The sequence below is a fragment of the Terrapene carolina genome, unplaced genomic scaffold (genome assembly GCF_002925995.2).
Source record: "Terrapene carolina triunguis isolate 2854851 unplaced genomic scaffold, T_m_triunguis-2.0 Scaffold95, whole genome shotgun sequence".
NCBI lineage: Eukaryota > Metazoa > Chordata > Testudines > Emydidae > Terrapene > Terrapene triunguis.
In genome coordinates, this window is record NW_020664446.1 from 18105972 (window position 1) to 18119440 (window position 13469).

Genomic DNA, 13469 nt, shown 5'->3' on the forward strand with positions numbered 1-13469 from the left:
CACTCCTCTCTCTCCCCTTCCTCCCTCCCTCCCCTGGTCACTCCCCCCTCGTTGAAACTCGAGCTATTTCCTGGACAGTTCTACTCTCCTCTGCCAATCACAGCCGTCCCAGGCAATGTTTAACACTGCAGACGCTTCCCCCTTCGATGCACAGGGACTCGGAGCGGGGATTTCTCTGCTCCCTCTCTCTTTTAGAGCATTCTCTCTGAAAACGCCGCCAAGTGGCACAAATAAATGAGCAGGGAGAAAATCCCCCTTTAAAATCTGCGCTGAAAGAAATTTACAGGCTCCTGTGCTGCTGCTCACCGTCTGCGAGGCGAGTCCTCCCCCCATCTCATGCTGGAAACCGATCGCGTTTAAACTATCAGGATTTTTTTTTTAAAACTAGCTAACCTCTTCTACTTGTTTCATAAAGGGACTGATCCTGACCCACTGAAGTCCACAGAAAGTTGGCAATTAGATCAAGCTCTAAATAGTAGTGAATTGTACTGGCACTATCCATCAAAATGTATCATATTACTGGGAGAATTTATCCACTTGGGAAGAAGAGAGTGAAAAAGACACAGGTGAAAGCTTATGGGTAAAAGCTGATTTTTTTTTAAATTATCCAGCTAGGTCCCGATTCAGCAACGCACTGAATCACGTGCTCAGCTTCTCTCCTTGAAGGCGATGGGCAGTGACACCTGTTTCAAGCTAAGCATGTGTTGAAGGGTTTTGCTGAATTCGGATCCTAATTTTTCGTGGGAAAACAATCTTGCACAAAATCAGCCATATTAAATGTCAAGGATTCGAGCTTAAACAAGCAGTAAAATAGGTAGCTTGCATAGGACAGTCAATCCTTGCAATTTCAGCACTTTTTAGCATCTCCCATTAAAACAACACTGAAAAAATATCATGACTTATGTTTTCAAGAACACTTCCGCTGGTTAAAACTGAAAATTGTAAAAAAATCTATTTTTCCACCATTGATGCTGTTTGTTTATGAACTCAGTCTGGACAAGGAAAACAGACTCTTTAATTTCATTCCTACTTTCTGTCACTTTCACTTTCTGGCTGTCATGCATTAGCACAGTGTGAAAAGTCTGGGTTGCTGCTAACACTGCAGAGGAACGTTTAAATTCAAACAAAAAACGAATTAGGAAAATAAATGGAAAACTTTATATTGAGGAAGTTTTGGGGGCAGGAACTGCATCTACGTGTGTGTAGCCCCTCCCATAATGGGCCCCTAAATCCTGACTGGGGCCTTTGGGAGCTACCACAATAAAAGAAATAAATAATCAACCCTAGGTTTTGCAAAGCCTTGTTGTATGAAACATAACATTAGCATCTGGTTTTTACTGACAGTGCCCCTTTAAGAAATGGAAGCCTGATTTCTAAAAAGAAGAGTCTGATCAAATAGTTCAGCAGAAGTTATTTGCCTGGTCACACAGATTTAAAAACAATGCATAATTCAAACATCTTAAACTGCTACTAAAATAAATACTAATAACAAAAAGGTTATTCATATGAATTCTATGTAATGCTTATTCTGTGGAATCAGCTTGACAACAAGATCAATATGCAGTAGTTGCCTCAAATTAAATTAGAGTGTTGATCAATTTAATATTAGCTTATTTAAGCACAGTGCTACTGCACATTTTCTAATCTGCCTGCAATGTTGACAAATGGGATCTTTGAAGACTGTGAACACACCACACAGCATCTCTCTGTTCACATACTTTGGGACATCGTTTTCAAATGTTCACAACTATATGTACATGTCTCCCAGGAAGTACTTTTACCTTGTCACCATCATTAAGACAAGTTATGGAAGGGATGGGGACAAGTTTGTAATTGATTGGAATTCTTAATTTTCTCCCTAAAGTAATGGACATTGGAATGATCTAATTGAGAAGCCGAGATGTCACAGTCAAGATCCAATTTCTTCAGCTCCAAGCATGTCCATTGCCCATTGAAAACACTCAACGCATTCTCACATAAATTATTGGGCAACACAGGAAACGGCAGTTTCGCCATTCATCAATATCTTTGCATATTCTGAAAGAACGAAAAGGAAGTATTCCACTGAAAATGACAGATAAGGACATCTGTTTTTATGTCTGGAAACAGTTCTCTGAATTTATTTTTGGGAGGAATGAAAAGATGGCAGCTATCTATCAACAGCACCCTATTCTCTTAAATGAGTCAATTTGCAAGCTGGCCCACAATAGCAAAACTTCTCAACCTGAGAAAAGCAAAAGCATGTTTAAAATTTAAAAAAAAAAAATCAATTCTGTCATCATATTTAGGCTTCAAGTGATTTCAGTGGGCCCAGGGAGCCTTTCACACCAGTTAGGCTGCTGAATGGAAGCATAATCTCCTTACAATTCCCTCCCCCCCCACCTCCTCAAAGTGGCTGGAATCTTTTTTGTCAACCCAGCGGCAGGAGAATGATGTGGCTAATAAGCATATTAACGAGGTTCCTCAGTGGAGTGTGAATAGGTAAATAAGCCCCAATCTGTTGAGGTTCAGGAGCAAGGGCAGTAAAGCCATCAACAACTAAAAGACAGTTTGAGCTGAAATAGGAACAACAGCTCCAGGTTTCCAGCAAAAGAAAAGTCAGAAGAGGCACACATTCAGAATCCTTCTACCCCCTGCCGAGTTCTATTTTCTTTCCTTTTCTTCCCCCTTTATAAAGTGTCTTGAGTAGTCACCCGGTTTTTCAAAAGCTCTCACATCCTTTTTCATTCTGGTAATGATACCTCAATAGGGAAGGAGGAAAATGAGGACATCAATACTCCTTTGCACCATAAGTTTCAAAAGCATGAACTGTACTGTCTCCTAGCATATGGACTTAAGGAAGTTGCAGGGTGGGGGAGAGGGAGGGAGAGAAAGTTAAATTGAATCTTTCAGTGTTCTGAAATCTTTGTCACTTCAGTCATCCAGCCTCCCTGTTTCTCCACTCCATAAATAGACATTGATATAATTAACATTCAGCATCAGCTATGGCACAAAGTATAAGACTCAAATTCCAGATGAAAGCACAACTGTAATTAGAGACGAGTTCAGTCCAAGCTCTAGATCTGAACACCACTCAGACTTTGGGGAAACTAGGATCTGAACTTAAACTTGTACCTGGTCCTGGTTTCCACCCTTCATAACAGGATGAGCCAAAACTCAGGTTCCATACACCTTCACATTCAAAGGCCAAAAGGCAGTTAGGTGCCCAACTTCCATTGAAGGGTAATGTGAATTGGGCACCTAACTCCCTTAGGCCCTTTGAAAATCTCACCCTAACTTTTAAATGTAATGCAGTTATACCCTACAAGCTATCAATCATCAAATGTGGTCTAACTACAGCCCTTAGGACCTAAAAATGGACCACTTTAATCCTAAAAGTTCCTGTGGCATTTTTCAAATGATTAGGAATGTTAGTTCCAGTTACGTGAGCATCCTGGGCCAACTCCAGCAATTACAATCTGCCCACGTACCATTTCTCCTATTTTGGGTAAATTGTTCACTTCTTGTCTTAAAATGTTGTCTAATTATGCTGTGCACTATTAGATATTTGAGCCAAGATTTGTTTTAAATGTAACCTAAAATTAGGCTTTGAAATCCATATTTAAGCACCTAAATAATATGCCTGTTTTTCAAAGCACCTGCAGCTTCCATCGACTTCAGTGGGAGCTGCATCTTCCACTGACATCAATGGACATTTTTGGTGCTCGGCACCTTTGCAAATATAGCAACTTCTTTAGACGCCTAAGTATGGATTTAAGAACCCAACCGCAGGCATCCATTTTTGAACATCTTGGCCTCAGCATTTTTCACCCTTCTTCTTCCAATGGTAAGTGAAGTGATTGCTATATACATTTTCTAAGATACTTTGGGACGGAAGTCACTTCAAATGATATAAATGATTATTATTAAAGCTGTTCTTTAAATGAGAGTGCCCATCATAAAGCTTAAATTATTAGACTGCAACATCAATAAAGATGCTGCACAGCTGAAAAATTGTGGTAAGAATTTCTTTATTTTAATGCCAGTAGAACCAGTCATTACACATCAAAGCATGAAATGGAATGGGTATCAAATTATTGTGGAGCAGCAGGTTATGCCAAGAGCATAGTCAGAGTTTTCCAGCTTGCCATCCACAAGAAGATAAAGCTATACTAAGCATCCAGCAATGGTAAGACCCTTTTTTCTTTAAACTACGGTTTGTGGCAATGTAATTGCTTATACCTTTCAATTTTTGGTCTACCCCAATTTCATTATGCCACAGCAGAGTCTACTAAGAGAAATACAATTATTTCAGCTAATGCATTAAGACAGTTCGGACAAAAACAAATTATCATTTCTTATCTGCATTCACTATAGTGCCAACTGACCTCAGCTGAGGATCAGAGCTCCATTGTGCTAGATGCTGTCCGGCTATACGTTCTTTAGATTGTAAATCATGTAACCTTCCTTGACAACGTATATTTATTTTACCTATAGGATTCCAGAAATTTTTTTAAAAATTATTTGTATAAAACTTTGTTGCATGACAAATTTAAAGAGGAAGGAGGGTATAGTGATTTACACTTAAAACTTAGGTCAATATAGCTGTGCTCCTGGGTATGAAAGTGCCGTAGCTATGCCAGCCTAACTCCTGGTATAGACATCTCTAGGCTGATGAAAGGATGCTTCCATTAATCTAGCTACTGTCATTTGGGAATGTGGATTACCTACACTTATGGAAACGCCCCTTCTGTTGCTGTAGTCTAGATCTACATTAAGGAACTAGAGGCCTCAGGTGTCTTGAGCGACCTTGGACTTAGACCTGGTCTACAATTAAAAATTAGTCTGACCTACCTATGTTGCTCAGGGCTGTGAAAAATGTTGTGCCCTGAGCATAGACACAGCTAGGTCAGTGGAAGAATTCTTCCATCAACCTAGCTACTGCCTCTTGAAATAGATGGATTACCTACCTCAGTGGAAAACCCCCTTCCATCTACGTAGGAAGCGTCTACACTATGGCGCTACTGTAGATGTGCTGCTTTAGACATGGCCTGAATCTCTCCGTAACTCAGGTCCTCACCTGCCTAATGGGGATAATAGAGATTAGAGCCTTCTTTTCTCCCATCCTAGTCTGTTTAGATTGTAAACTCTATAACTTTTACTGTGTGTTTATACACTACCTAGCACAACAGGGCCCCCGTCTCAGTTGGAGCTTCTAGGCACTACCCATAGTACAAATATTCAATAAAAGAAAATCCTCACTTTATTATGCAATCTTGTGTAAACAAATATACCCAGTCTCCTCTCATAGGGCACATGCACTACTTTCCTTCAGTGCTCACTACAAGGTCATTGGGGTTTATATTTTAAAGTTGCACCAAAGCTCAGTGTAAACAACAATAAATATTCCGTTACTGATGCAATACCCTGAGGAGACCACTTATGAGACAGCAGGTAACTTTAGGACCTAATCATCTTCTCAATCTTTTAATGAATAATAATGGTAATTCAGTGATTCTGGAGGGTTAAAATTTAACAACAGTTATGAGGTGCTAAAACTCTGGCTATGAGGGCCCGATAGACAGACAGATAGTTCAACAGATTCCATGACTGCAAAGTAAAATAGACCAGGAAATGGTTCACATAGTAGATACAAGTAAGCAGGCTAGAAGCTTGATTTCAGGGGAATCTAATTAGATATTCATTGGAATGACAGTTATGCAAAAAAAATTAGAGGAGTATGTGTTGCTGCAGGAAGGACAGGATTCTTTTACCACTGCTTCTGTAGTAAAAGGTATGGATGTTGGTAGGTGTGTAACACCGCCCTCTAGTGGAAGGCATATGTCAGACTGGCTCACATATACAGACATTCCTTGGAGATACAGCCACTTCTTTTTTAGCTCACCAAGTTCAGGCCTGTGTTTTTGGAGCCAAAGATTCTACATCCAACACTGCAAGTATGTAGTTATCTGATGACCACAGTACGCAACACTGGATTAACAAGGGCAGGGCTGTCAGAGTGTACTTTGGGCTTAATCCTCAATTAAGGGGATTTTATAAATTCAGTTCAATATGGCAAGGCTTTTCCTTCCCTAGGGACTCCACTTTGTCACGGCAGGAAGGCTTATATGTTCTAATGACCCTGAGAACTATACTGGTGGGAGTTTTAACTCCTGGAAGTGTCACCCAGCCTGGCCAGGTCAAAGAGTAGGGACCAAATGCAAGTGGCCCACTGGTCCTCCAGATCACTGGAGGGGCAGTGATCAGCCAACCACCTATCCTCTTAAAAAGTAAAGTTACAAAAACAGATCAAGGTATGCATTCCAGAAAAAAGCATGATAGACAGGGATGCAGAGGCGTAGCGAGCGCCCTCCGTACCCTCCGACCAGAGGGGGCCCCGCAAGGAAGGGGGCCCCTAAAAGTGGCAAAATAAATACTGCATTCCAGTTTCTGCATTGTAAGGGGCCCTGCCCGGCCATATGTTCGGAGGGGACCACCGTTCGGAGGGGGCCACGTTCTTTGTTGCTACGGCCCTGCAGGGATGGCAGAGGCTGTGTGTGCCCATGCCTTCCATCCTATGCCTGGGAAGGATTCAGATGGCAAGCCTCAGACCTGGCAATCATTAGATCTGAAATCATCATCAATGCTAAGAGCAACAGTAAGTAGTACACAAGCTGTTGACTTTGAGAAAGCTATTTAGAGTATGTGGAAACCCTAAAGAAATCTGATTGGAATCCTATAACAGAAGGTTGTCAGAAGGATCCAATCAGTGCCAACTTTAGCATGAAGTTGTGGAGCATAGCAATGGCTTATCCCAACTTGTGCTCCTCTCTTTCCCATTGAGTATTTTGCCTTCAGCCATCGATCACAGATCATACCAAGAGTTGTCAACAGATAAAATCAATCTAATTAAGATGAAGAAGCACCTGCTGAGACATGTAAGGTGGGTTTAGACAAATTAGACACTCAACACAGAGTGCTTCTCAGACTAGAGCCAAGGACAACCCTCAGACTCTTGGTAACTTGCCAGCATGGCACTCAGTTGGGAGTTCAGCAGTATCGTGTGTCAAGAGTTCTCCAGTTGTTTCAGTCATTGGACTACTTTGTAAGAGGGAAATCATCTCACGAACCAGCTCCCCTCTGAACATCCCAGTCTCCCCACTCTATGCTTCTCAAAATATTTTATGCTGCAGGCCAGTAGTCTGAAGAACCCATCCAACTGCTAGCCCACAGACAGAAAGTAAATCTACTGAAGAAAATAAGTAAATGTTTTAAATTATCCTGCCAATATTTAATGGGATATTTATCCCAATTAAATCTAAATAAGGGAAACAAAAAAACCAGAGTGGTTAATTTGTGGCTTTAGCCATCCAGGAAAGTGAAAGACTAGAGTTCCATAAAAATAAACAGACGTTAAGTTAAGAACTAGAGAAGCAGAGAGAAATAACAAACTTTGGACTGCAGAGAATATTTCAGCTAATAAGAGTTCTTCACGGTGCACAGAGGGTCAAAACATGATGGTCTAACTAAGCATTTATACAGTAGTAGGAACTGAAGCAAGGAAAAGGGCCTGTAAATTATATTCCCTGAAGCTTTACATGCAGCAAGCTATTCCCTGAAAAATCAGCTGTCCCACCCATTGAGTATGCAGAAACCCGTTACCAATTAAATTCTGGAGAACAGAGAAGCTGACACCTCTTCATCAAAAACTGCTGCAATCTCCAGAAAGACAAACTCTCTGTACAACAGAAGAGAAAACTGGGGGGGGGGGGGGGGGGGAGGGGGGCAGGGGGGAAATTGTAGAAGAAAATACAGATTAAAGCAGGGTGGCTGTATTGGTGATTCTAAGCCTCTGGAGGAAAAATATATATATAATTTACTGGTAAGAAGTGACACTATCCTAGCCTATGTCCCCAAATCAAATAGAGAATAGTAACTGCAAGCAACAGACAGCAACAACCAATTCATTTGCACTCAGAAATTGTATTTACATAGACAAAGCCCTGATGTCAGTCACTACGGTGGTGGTGTCCCTTTGCTTTGCAATTTAGCTGTCATTGTGTACAAATTGCCTTGAGATCTCAGAAGTGAGATTCTCAGGGTGGGAGAGAAGGAGGGGTGGGTGGGAAGGAATGACAGGTTTGGCTCTTCTTGTTTAGAGGCTACAAGGGACAGCATGAACTGGAAGTATTTGACCCCTCACATCAAGGATCAGATAAAATGTCTGCTAGAGGATTCATTGTAAAATGGAGAAATGCTTCCTTCAACTCCAGGACAGGACAGCTCCCCTATTATTCTTTACTATTCTGAAACAGGAAAAATAGTAACACAGGGTCCAAAATCCACACAGAGAGAGGACCCTCAACACATGGAACTCCTCACCTCCAGGCAGGAAGGAGTCTCAGCAACCACACACTTCCCAAGCAGGGGGCTATGTGCTGGTCTGAGCAAGCGTCGGAGAAAAAGTGGGCAGTCTGGGAAGGAGCAGGTGGGCTGGGGTGAATGGTAATGAAGAACGAAAGGACACACCTGGAGGTGCTCGCACCAAAGCGGTAATGAAGCCAGCATCCTGCATTGAAACATGGGCCTCTGCAACAATAATTCAGGTCTCCTGAGGGCCTCCTGGGGGATCCATTGGGTTTGGAGCCAGGCCGGCCCAGCAGCTTATTCTGCAGGGGAAGCGAGGGAACGGGGCAAACCTCATCTTCCCGATGAAGCAATTAGGGAAAATCTTGCCGTGACTTCCATCTCTTTTGAGATCTCTGACAGGTTTTACTGGAGGACGAGAAAATAGGGCCCACTGATATTTTATACCTAGGATGTAGGCAAAAAAACTTCTCCATTTCTTGGGTACCAAGAACAACAGAGATAATTCCAGAGAAAAATCCCCACGATCTTTCACATCTAAAAAACTGACAGATCCACTACCTGTCTGAGATCCTCCTTTAAGAGAAGTGGGGTTGGGATGGGAACAAAACTGCCAAAGGAAAACATTTGTAGATCTCTTCCAAAATCCAGGTGTCCAGTCACAAGTAACACCATTGCTAATTCATTCATTGAGGAATCTTTTCAGTACATTGAATGATAGCTACCACTATGTTTTATTGAGTGTAGCACATGACCAGATTTCCTACTACTGCTTAGTTATTACTGTGGCAGGTGCTGCAGAAAAGTCTGATGGCCAGATCCTCAGCTGGTGTAAATCAACATAGCTCCATTGATTTGTTCACCAATTCACAGCAGTTGAGCATCTGGTCTCAGTCAGTCATTCTTAGGAAGCTTCTTACTACTACATGGCTACAAGTTCTTACTTCCCCTGTTGCTTTATAGAATTAATAAGCATAGCGATATGATTCTTGCTAGAGAGAAGTCAGTACAAAAAGCCATTATAACTGGTACCGTCTTCTCAATATAAACCAGTAAACAAAACTGCAAAGAGACTCCACTACCTCTTAGCCACAGATAGGGTGATCCCTTGAGGTCAAAGTCGTACACATTAGCAGAGTGGTGAGGGGAAGCCATTTGCAGCTGTTTGTATGATACATATCTTGTGAATAAATAAACTTAATTTTCCAGTGCTGCCGATCTCTAAACATCCAGAGACACACATTCACTCAAACATTTTACAAATAAACACAAGGAGTGCTGCTTGACTGAATCCTCCTCCTAGAACTCAACATCAGTGTCACAAGCCACAAGCTTTTCAGCAGATTAAAGATTCTTGCTTCCCCCTGTCCCCCCAGACATTTCAGTTCCTGAAGAACAATTGTGACTGACTGTCTCATTTTTGGATTAAGAGATGTCTAGAGAAAAAGCAGATTAAGGTTTCTAACACTGACACTAATTTTTACAAATTTAGTTGGAGTGGAAGAGTTAAGTGCAGCAAATCTTAAAATTAGCTTAAAATGCTTCAAGTTCCAACTTCGAAATAAAGGGACTTCAGTAACTTCAAGAATGGAACAAGAGTAGTCTTAAATCTATACAAAGTCCCCTTTTCAAAAGAATGGATTGAGATCACTGTGACGTTGTGCAGTCTATATGGTTTTATAAAAACATGATAATAAGTGAATATAATGTAACTGGGATAGTTTTAGAAAAATATGGTAATAAGTGAATATAACGTAACTGGGATATGCTTCATGCAAAAGGTCTCTTGTAAGGTATCATTACAAAGCTTATAATCTACTGAGTATGATCATCTGATTTGTATAAATGTACCACTCTTGTATCTAAAACTGGAAATATAAAATGTAACTCTGAGGGCCTATTGTAATTATGTAAAGGGTGGGCCATTAATGATGGTTTGGAATCTTAATGACTCCCATTAACAAGGACCATTATCCGCAGATGGCTGTGTTTACCTGTGAGTCTTCCTGTATATGTGTGTGCTGGCAAGTGGGCAATGAAGTCTTGCAGTGACATGTGATCATGTCACCTGAACTGGAATCCATCTTTAACCTGGTGCTTTTCCAGTGAGGGGGGGTGGGAACCCAGAGGGACAAAGGGTTCCCGCCTTATGCAAAAGATATATAAAGGGCTGGAAGAGAACAGAGGGGGCGAGGAGCCATCATGAAGAATCCCCTAGCTATCACCTGAGCTGGAACAAGAGCTGTACCAGGGGAAAGAATTATGCCCAGGCCTGGAAGGTGTCCAGTCTGAGAAAAACTTACTGAAGCATCTCTGAGGGTGAGATTATCTGTATTTAGCTTGATTAGACGTAGATTTGCGCATTTTATTTTATTTTGCTTGGTGACTTACTTTGTTCTGTCTGTTACTACTTGGAACCAATTAAATCCTATTTTCTGTATTTAATAAAATCACTTTTTATTTAGTAATTTACTCAGAGTATGTATTAATACCTGGGGGAGCAAACAACTGTGCATATCTCTCTATCAGTGTTATAGAGGGCGAACAATTTATGAGTTTACCCTGTATAAACTTTATACAGGGTAAAACGGATTTATTTGGGTTTAGACCCCATTGGGAGTTGGGCATCTGAGTGCTAAAGACAAGCACACTTCTGTGAGCTGTTTTCAGGTAAACTTGCAGCTCTGGGACAAGTGATTCAGACCCTGGGTCTGTGCTGGAGCGGACTGGAGTGTCTGGCTCAGCAAGACAGGGTGCTGGAGTCCTGAGCTGGCAGGGAAAACAGGAGCAGGGGTAGTCTTGGTACATCGGGTGTAGGGTGACCAGACGTCCCGATTTTATCGGGACAGTCCTGATTTTAGAGGACTTGTCCCACGTCCCGACCTTACATTGGTCGGGACGCACTTTGTCCTGATATCGGGGGACCGTCTGGTGGAGGACGCAAGCCGGCACTGCCGGCGCCGCTCACCTCTTCTTCCTGGGCCCTGAGGCAGCTCAGCTGAATTCCCAGCGCCTGCCTGCCCGCCGGCCGGCCGGAGCCTGCAGAGTGCTGCAGCCCCACTCCCCAGGCACACACAGAGACGGTGAGGAGGTCTCCACTGTGTGCTGCAGGGGCGGGGGGGCTTGTAGGCGCCGGCAGCGAGCCCCCCACCCCTGTCCCCGCCCCGAGCGACCTTAGGAGCCAGAGGGACGGGACCTGCCTGCTGGATGCTCCCTGGGAGCCGCTCCAGGTAAGGCTAGCACTGCCTGGGACTCACCTGGCCCCCTGGCAGGTCCCTCTGGCGGGGGGGGGGCTCTGCGTGCTGCCCCCCTCCCTCCCCGAGGGGGGAGGTGGAGACGGAGCGGAGGCAAGCTGGTGGGGGGCGGGGTGTGGAGCTGCCGGTGGGTTCTCAGTTTTTCCTGTGCTCCGGCAGTTTTTTTTGTTTTGTTGTTTTGCTCCGCCGCCCGCTTGTTTTTTTCTTTTGCTCCATCTCCCCCCCCCCCCCCCGCGTCCCGATAGTTGACCTCTGTCATCTGGTCACCCTAATCGGGTGGCAGCTCCCAAGGGGGTTTCTGTGATCCAACCCGTCACAATCACATTCTCTCTCTCTCTGTTTTTTTTTTTTTAACCATGACAGACCCCCTTCCTGCTTGTTAAAAAGCACCTCTGATTTCCAGTAAATAGGGACACTCTCTGCAGCATGGTGGCTGTGACATGGGGACTTGAGAGTAGAAGGGGGAAAGCAACATATTTATCCTCCCAACACCCCTGTGAGGTATGACCCGGAACCCAATAGGATCCCTGTGAGGTAGGGAAGCATTATGCCCATTTTACAGATTGGGAACTGATGCACAAAGAGGCTAGGTGATTTGCCCAGGGAAAGACACTCTGGCTGGTCTACACTACAGATTTAGATCGACATAAGGCAGCTAATGTCGACCGGTTTATGTCCGTGTACACACTACGCCTTGCTCCTGCTGATGCTGTGAAATTGACAAGAAAGCCAGGCTGTCACTGGGGCAGGTGGGGGGCTCCAGCTAGAGCCCAGCTGCCCCTTGGCTCCCCATTCCCAGCCGGGCTGTGCCTGCCCTCCTCCCCACTCAGAGCCTGGCTGCCCCCTAGCTTCCCATTCCTGGCTCCCAGCCCAGCTGCTGCCCAGGCTCCCCGCTGCCAGCCGAGCTGCTGCCCGGAGGCTCCTGACTCCCTGCTGCAGCTGGCTCCTGGCAGAAAGCTCCATGCCCAGAGTCCGGTCAGCTCCAGGGCTTCCATCAGAGAGCCTCAGTGCAGCCACCAGGCTCCCTGCGGTGAGTGAGAGCCTCGGTGCAGCCAGTCGGCTCCCCGTGAGGAACGGGGAGCCCAGGGCACAGCCTGGCTGGGAATGGTGAGCCAGGCGGGTGCAGCCCAGCTCAGAACTGGGAGTGGGAAGCAGAGCGGGTGCAGCCTGGCAGCTGCCCAGAAGCTCCCAGACTCCAGGCATAGAGCTCACAGCCAGGAGCCCAGCTGCGGCGGGGAGCAGGGAGTCGACAGCTCAGGGGGACAGCTGGGCTCCCGGCAGCAGGGAGCTGAGAGTCTGGGGGGCAGCCAGGCTCCTGGTGGGGAGCTGTGTGTGGAGCTCAGAGCCCAGGTTTTCAGCCCCCCACACTCTCTCTCTTAAGTTGGTGGAAGAGCTCCTGGTGAGGGGAGTGTGGACATGAACCACTGCAGTAATTACTGTTACTTACTGTTGTAAGTCAACCTAACATAGGTCAACTTACGTTTCTAGTGCAGACATGCCCTCTGACATCTTCAATGGGGATGGAGAGGGTCCGAGTGGAGGGAGGCTTTCTGTTGTGAGGGTGTCTGCAGAGGGTTCCCCCCCCCCCCAAATCATCCATTCTCAGACTATAGCCTGTGGACTGGCCTGCAAAGTGCTTGCTGATGCTCTGTGGAGAACTGGCTGGCCACGTGGTGCTGCCTCTCCTTGTTTCCAGCTGCTAAATTGCATTTGAAGACAGCTACAAATCCATTCAGTACTTTCCTAGTGTCCTTTTTCCATGTAAACCATTGCTGTGTCATCACAAGTGCTGGGGTTTTAAAAGGGAATGCACTGGAACACCAGAAATTCTGGGAGTAATTCTGAGACCCAAACTCCAGAACTCCCCTG